Here is a 6,711-nt window from a genome sequence, read left to right as displayed (position 1 = left end):
TCAGAGGAAACACCCAGTGTCGGTGGTGGCCTCGCACACCGCCGAGCGCTCCTCAACCTGGACCCCAGTGAGGGAGGCGTCGGGGGAGGCGCTCAGTCCCCCCGCTGCCCTGCCTCCCACAGGAGCTGGACAGTCCAACTCCTGAACTGCCTCCAGTCAGGGCTGTGATAGGATCGCTTTTGTTATGATGACTAGAAAGTGAAGAGTGAAAGGGTTAGTCGCTCAGTCGTGTCCAACTCTTTGCAATCCCATGGAATGTAGCCCACCAGGCTCCTCTGTCCATGGCATTCTCCAAGCAAGAATCCTGGAGTGGGTTGCCATGCCCTCCTCCAGGGGATCTTCGTGACCCAAGGATGGAACCCGCATCTTCTGTGTCTCCTGCATTGCAGGTGGATTCTTTACCACTGAGCCACCAGGAAAGCCCCTTGTTGACAAGAGAAGGGAGTGGGAAACCGAGGCCCTGGGAGCCAAGGTGCTTGAACACACATCCTTGATAGAGAACAGCGGAGTCCTGAGGTAGCCATGGGGACCAGGTCCTACCAGAGTGGGAGACAGACCTGGACCCATGGAGCTGCCAGGGGACAGACAGAGGGACGTTAGGAAGTGGAGTTTATTCTCTGGCTGCTGTTAGTAGGTAAAAGTTAGCCCTTTAGACGAGCTGGGATAATGAGAAAGAGGTCCGACCAGTTTTCTACTCAACGGAAAGTCTTTTCTCTTGTGACCCATTAAACAGATGCCACTCTCTGGTAACTCAGTTAAGAACTGATTACTCAAAAACCCATGCTGTGGTGGACGGCCTTGCCAGGTAACCATGGAGTCCCACAGCTGTGTCATGTAAGAGCAGGCTGCTTTGGGGAGAAGTGGCGGCAGAAGAAGACCCCTTACCGCTTTAACAGCGGGAGGGTGGAGGGGCTATGTCAGTCCTCAGCCCCCTGCCATCCACTCGCCGCGGCCCAAAGCAGTAGCTGCCTTTTTGTGCTGCTTCTGGAGCCTGCTGGGTCCACCTCTACCCTCTGAGTGGTCAAATACCTCGATTTGTTAGAGTTCCCTGACATTAAACTCCCCCTGTTGAGATAACCTGGGTGATTTCTGTCTCCCCACTGGCACCGGCCCAGCCACTAAACAGACGACTCATTGGGGTGTTTGAATTTAGGGGGAAAATCACTTTCCTCATCCAGGAATCATGTGATTTCTGGTTACAAAGCAGCCGGGGGAAAAATCTGAATGTGAAACGGGCCCTGAGCAGAACCAAACCTCAGGACTCTCAGGGGACACAGCCCGGCAGTGTTCTCAACAGACCACACCGTGCTCAGGCGATATTAGATCGGCTGCGTCTAAGGCGGAAGAGGTCTTTGCTGAAACCATAACTGGGACTGGGACTCCACGGCTGCCTGAAGCGCTGGTTTGGAGCCCCTGGGAGAGCCCTCCAGCTAGATTCCTCCCCCCGGCAGAACCCTCGAGCTGGACCCCCCAGAGAGAGCCCTCTAGCTGAACCCTGGGGACCCTGACGTCATCCCTCACTACTTTGCCAGCAGCCACAGCTCAGTTGCTCAGTCACCCCACAGTCCGTGCGCCAGGGGTCTCCTGCATCAGAGATTGGGTAGATTGGACTGGGTGCTCTGCTCAATCCTCAGGGACTGAAATCAAGGTGTGGGCCAAGCTGGTCTATTCTCTGATGCCCAGGGGCCTCATCAGGTTGGTGACAGAACTCTTTATCTTGTGGGGCTTAGGCCCGCCTTCCCTTGTTGGGGCCACTTGAGACCCATTCCTTTTGGGTGCATCTGTCTCCCTGACTCCCCTTCTGCAGGGCTCATGAGGTTCAATGGACTCCCGCACACCTGTGCACCTTGGGGTGGGCACCATGTCTGCAAATCCCTTCAGGGCATGGAGCCCAGTGCTTGCTTGGGTCACTGGGACAGGAATCTAACTCAGACTCCTGCTGACTTATGCACTCTGCCTCACAGCATCACGTGGACCATCTGAGTGTGAAGGAAGCAGCGTGCCTTTGTCCCTTGATTCCTAGACCAGCTGGAGCTGTTCAGCGCACCATCCACGACTGCAGCTGCCATCTGCTTTCCCCCCGATGACCTGCGGAGATAGCACCAGCAGTGCTGGGGGCTGGGAACACTGAGCAGCCTGGCCCAGTTCTTGGTGGCCGGGCCTGCTGAGCCCCTGCTTGTTGTGGGGGGGCAGTGGCTGCCCCCCTGCAGTGTCAGAGCTTGGTTTCTCCCCTGGACATGCCCAGTGTGGATGGGAGGGCACTCGAATCCTGGACAAGCCCCCCATCCCCACTCTCCCCACCACCTCAGGTGCACTGGGAGATCCACTGCAGCCTCCCACATGGCCAGGCTGCATGGGAGTCTGCAAAAAGTGCCCTGGGAGTCCACCCTCAGGGACACGCCACATGGACTCCCACACTCAGTGACAGAAACATGTGCACCAGCCTGGATGGGACCGGCCCCTCCCTGCTGCAAGTTCGGGGCTGTTAGGATTCGGTCTTGGGTTAATGAGTCAGGCAGAAGTAATGTTCCTGGAAGCTCAGCATCATGAAGAAAAGGACCTGCTGTCCATAGTAGGGACACCAGAGGGAGAGCCCTTCCAGGAGACTGGCCCCTGCTGGAAACTGGCTTGGGAGGCCAGTAAGGGCCAGGGAACGAGCTAGTCAAGAGGTCACGCTGCCAACAAACAAGAGGTCATGCTGCCAACAACCGGGGGGTGGGGGGCACCTCCCCCTACCCAGGAGGGCTCTATGCATTCCCATCGCTGTATCACTGTGGCACCTGGTACCTTTAGACGGCAATGGCGAGCAGCAGTGGAGATGCAGACATGGAGAACAGGCTTATGGACAAGGGTCGGGGGGAGGAAGGAGAGGAGGGGATGAATGGAGAGAGTAGCATGGAAGCATACACACTACCATCTGCAAGACAGACAGCCAGTGTGGATTTGCTGTGTGACTCAGGGAACTCGAACTGGGAGTCCTTAACAACTTAGAGGGGTGGGAAAGGGTGGGAGGTGGGAAGGAGGGTCAAGACAAAGGGGACATGGACACCTATGGCTAATTCATGTTGATGTATGGCAAAAATCAAACTAATATTTTAAAGCAATTATCTTTCAATTAACAATAAATAAAAAATTTTGTAAAGGTCAGTGGCCAGGCAGGGTTGGGTAGGGGTATTTGCTGGACATCACTGGTCAGTGTGGGCTCTGTTATTCTCTGATGACCTGAGAAGAATATATAAAGGAAAGCCTACTCTACCATTGCTGAACCAGCTGGGCTGAACATTCCTGCCTGCCGTGGGGAATCAAGCGAAGGGCCCAGGCTAGAAGGACCCTGTGCACACACAGCATCAGTGTGGAGCTAGGACCCTGTGCACACACAGAGCATCAGTGTGGAGGTTGGACCCTGTGCACAAACTGAGCATGAGTGCAGAGCTGGGACACTGTGCACACACACACCAATAGTGTGGAGCTGGGACCCTGTGCACACAGCATGGGTGTGGACCTGGGACCCTGTGCACACACACAGCATCAGGCAGAGCTGGGACCCTGTCCACACACACACCATTAGTGCAGAGCTGGGACCCTATGCACACACACAGTATCAGTGCAGAGCTGGGACCCTGTGCGCACACACAGCATTAGTGTGGAGCTGAGACTCTATACACACACACAGCATCAGTGCTGAGCTGGGACCCTGTGCACACTCACAGCATCAGTGTGGAACTGGGACCCTGTACACACACACAGCGTCAGTGTAGAGCTGGGACCCTGTGCACACTCACAGCATCAATGTGGAACTGGGACCCTGTACACACACACAGCGTCAGTGTAGAGCTGGGACCCTGTGCACACAATGAGCATAATTGCAGAGCTGGGACCCTGTGCACACACAATATCAGTGTGAAGCATGGACTCTGTGCACACACAGCATCAGTGTGGAGCTGGGACCCTGTGCACACATACAGCATCAATGCAGAGCTGGAATCCTGTGCACACACATCATCAGAGCATAGCTGAGACCCCGTGCACACACAGTATCAGTGCAGAGCTGTGACTGTGCACACAGAGCATCAGTGCTGAGCTGGGCTCTTCTCCACTAAATACGCTGTTTCTGTCTGGACATTTTGATCATCTTTGGGCTACTTTTAGGGCTTCCTGGATGGCTCTGTATTAAAGAATCCTCCTGCAATGCAGGAGACACAGGAGACAGGTTCGGACCCTGGGTCAAGAAGATCCCCGGTGGAGGAAATGGCAACCCGCCCCAGTATTCTTGCCTGGAAAAAATCCCATGGACAGAGGAGCCTAGCAGCTATAGTCCATGGAGTCTCAGAGTTGGCAACTAATAAGAAAACCAAGCAGTCGGAAAGAAACTATCATTCAGCTGCTCAAAGTCCCAACCCAGGGGAGGGTCCAAGGACTAACAGAACCCTCCGCCCCAGTTCTTAAACCCAACATTTGAAGCAAATATTTCAAGGGACCCTCCTAGGCTCCAAGCATGGTGATGCCCATTAATCACAGAGGTCCTGTTCTAGGGAGTCAGTGAGAACACAGAGTTGGCAAGTACACAGCCACTGTTTCCAGGGAAACACAGGGCCACCTTTCCACCAGCCCATCAACACATGAATATCTACAACATACATACCTGATTAGCAGTTAATTTTCAAAATAGATACAGAACTCATACAGCTCAAAGACAAAAAACAAGTAATCCAGTTTTAAAATGGACAGAGGACAGATGGCTAACAGATCTGTGAAAAGACGCTCAGCATCACTAACCGTCAGGGAAATGCAAATCAAAACCACAATGAGATATCGTCTCTCACCTGTCAGAATCAGTTCAGTTCAGTTCAGTCACTCAGTCATGTCTGACTCTTTGCGACCCCGTGGACTGCAGCACGCCAGGCCTCCCTGTCCATCACCAACTCCTGGAGTTTACTCAAACTCATCTCCATTGAGTTGGTGATGCCATCCAACCATCTCATCCTCTGTTGTCCCCTTCTCCTCCTGCCTTCAATCTTTCCCAGCATTAGGGTCTTTTCAAATGAGTCAGTTCTTCGCATCAGGTGGCCAAAGTATTGGAGTTTCAGCTTCAACATCAGTCCTTCCAATGAACACTCAGGACTGATCTCCTTTAGAATGGACTGGTTGGATCTCCTTGCAGTCCAAGGGACTCTCAAGAGTCTTCTCCAACACCACAGTTCAAGAGCATCAGTTCTTCGGCACTCAGCTTTCTTTATAGTCCAACTGTCACATCCATACGTAACTACTGGAAAAACCCTAGCCTTAACTCTTCGGACCTTTGTTGGCAAAGTAATGTCTCTGCTTTTTAACATGCTCTCTAGGTTGGCCATGATGTTCCTTCCAAGGAGTAAGTGTCTTTTAATTTCATGACTGCAGTCACCATCTGCAGTGATTTTGGAGCCCAAGAAAATAAAGTCTGTCACTGTTTCCCCATCTATGTGCCTTGAAGTGATGGGACAAGATGCCATGATCTTAGTTTCCTGAATGTTGAGCTTTAAGTCAACTTTTTCACTCTCCTCTCACTTTCAACAAGAGGCTCTTTAGTTCTTCACTTTCTGCCATAAGGGTGGTGTCATCTGTATATCTGAGGTTATTGATATTTCTCCCTGCAATCTTGATTCCAGCTTGTGCTTCATCCAGCCCAGTGTTTCTCATGATGTACTTTGCATATAAGTTAAATAAGCAAAATAGCTATTGTCAAAAAGAGCAAATAACAAGTGTTGACTGAGATGCAGAGAAAATGGAACCCCTGTGCATTCTTGGTGGGAAATAACTTGGTGCAGCCACTGGGGAAAACAGTATGGAGTTTCCTCAAAAAATTAAAAATAGAACTACCGTATGATACAGAAATTTCAAAGGAAACAAATATCTCTATGTCAAAGAGATATCTGCACCCCACGTCCATAGCAGCGAGATTTACAATAGCCAAGTCATGGAAGCAACCTAGCATCTGTCAACAGACAAATAAATAGAAAAGATATGACAACATGGATGGATGCTGAGGGCTTTGTGCAAAGGGAAATGTCAGGCAGAGAAAGACAAATACTGTATGATCCCACTCACATGTGGAGCCGAAAGCACCGAACTCATAGATACAGGGAACAGACTGGTGGCTGCCAGAGGCAGGTCATGGAAGGTGGAGGAATGGATGAAGGTAGCCCAAAGGTAGAAGCTTCCGGTTATAAGGTAAGGAATTCCTGGGTTACGACACGCAGCACAATGTCTGGGGTTAACATTGCATCATGTATTTGAAAGTTGCCAAGAAAGTACAGCTTAACATTTCTCAACATTAGGAAAAAATAATTCGTAACTATGTGAGGTGATGGATATTAACTAAACTTACCATGGTCACCAGTTCACAATGTATAGACATAGCAAATCATTGTGTTATACACCATAAATTCAATGCTATCTGTCTGTCATATCTCAGTGAAACTGGGAAAAAAACATAGCCTTGATTTATGTGTGTTCCTGTTTAAAGACACCATATTTAACATATAATGTTGATTCATGAGCCCTGAACTCATGGTCATCAGCACTGGGGCTCACACCTGAACAGCACACGTGTTCTCTGTGCGGCACACCCTTGCTTCTTATGCTCAGGACACTAGACGGCGCTTCAGTTCCATGCCTGGGGGCCGCTTTAAACGGCATGATCACCAACAAAAAGCACAAAAATCCCAAAGCAAC

This window comes from Bos indicus x Bos taurus, chromosome 14, assembly GCF_003369695.1.
Source record: "Bos indicus x Bos taurus breed Angus x Brahman F1 hybrid chromosome 14, Bos_hybrid_MaternalHap_v2.0, whole genome shotgun sequence".
Taxonomy (NCBI): domain Eukaryota; kingdom Metazoa; phylum Chordata; class Mammalia; order Artiodactyla; family Bovidae; genus Bos; species Bos indicus x Bos taurus.
This window is presented reverse-complemented; position numbering follows the sequence as displayed.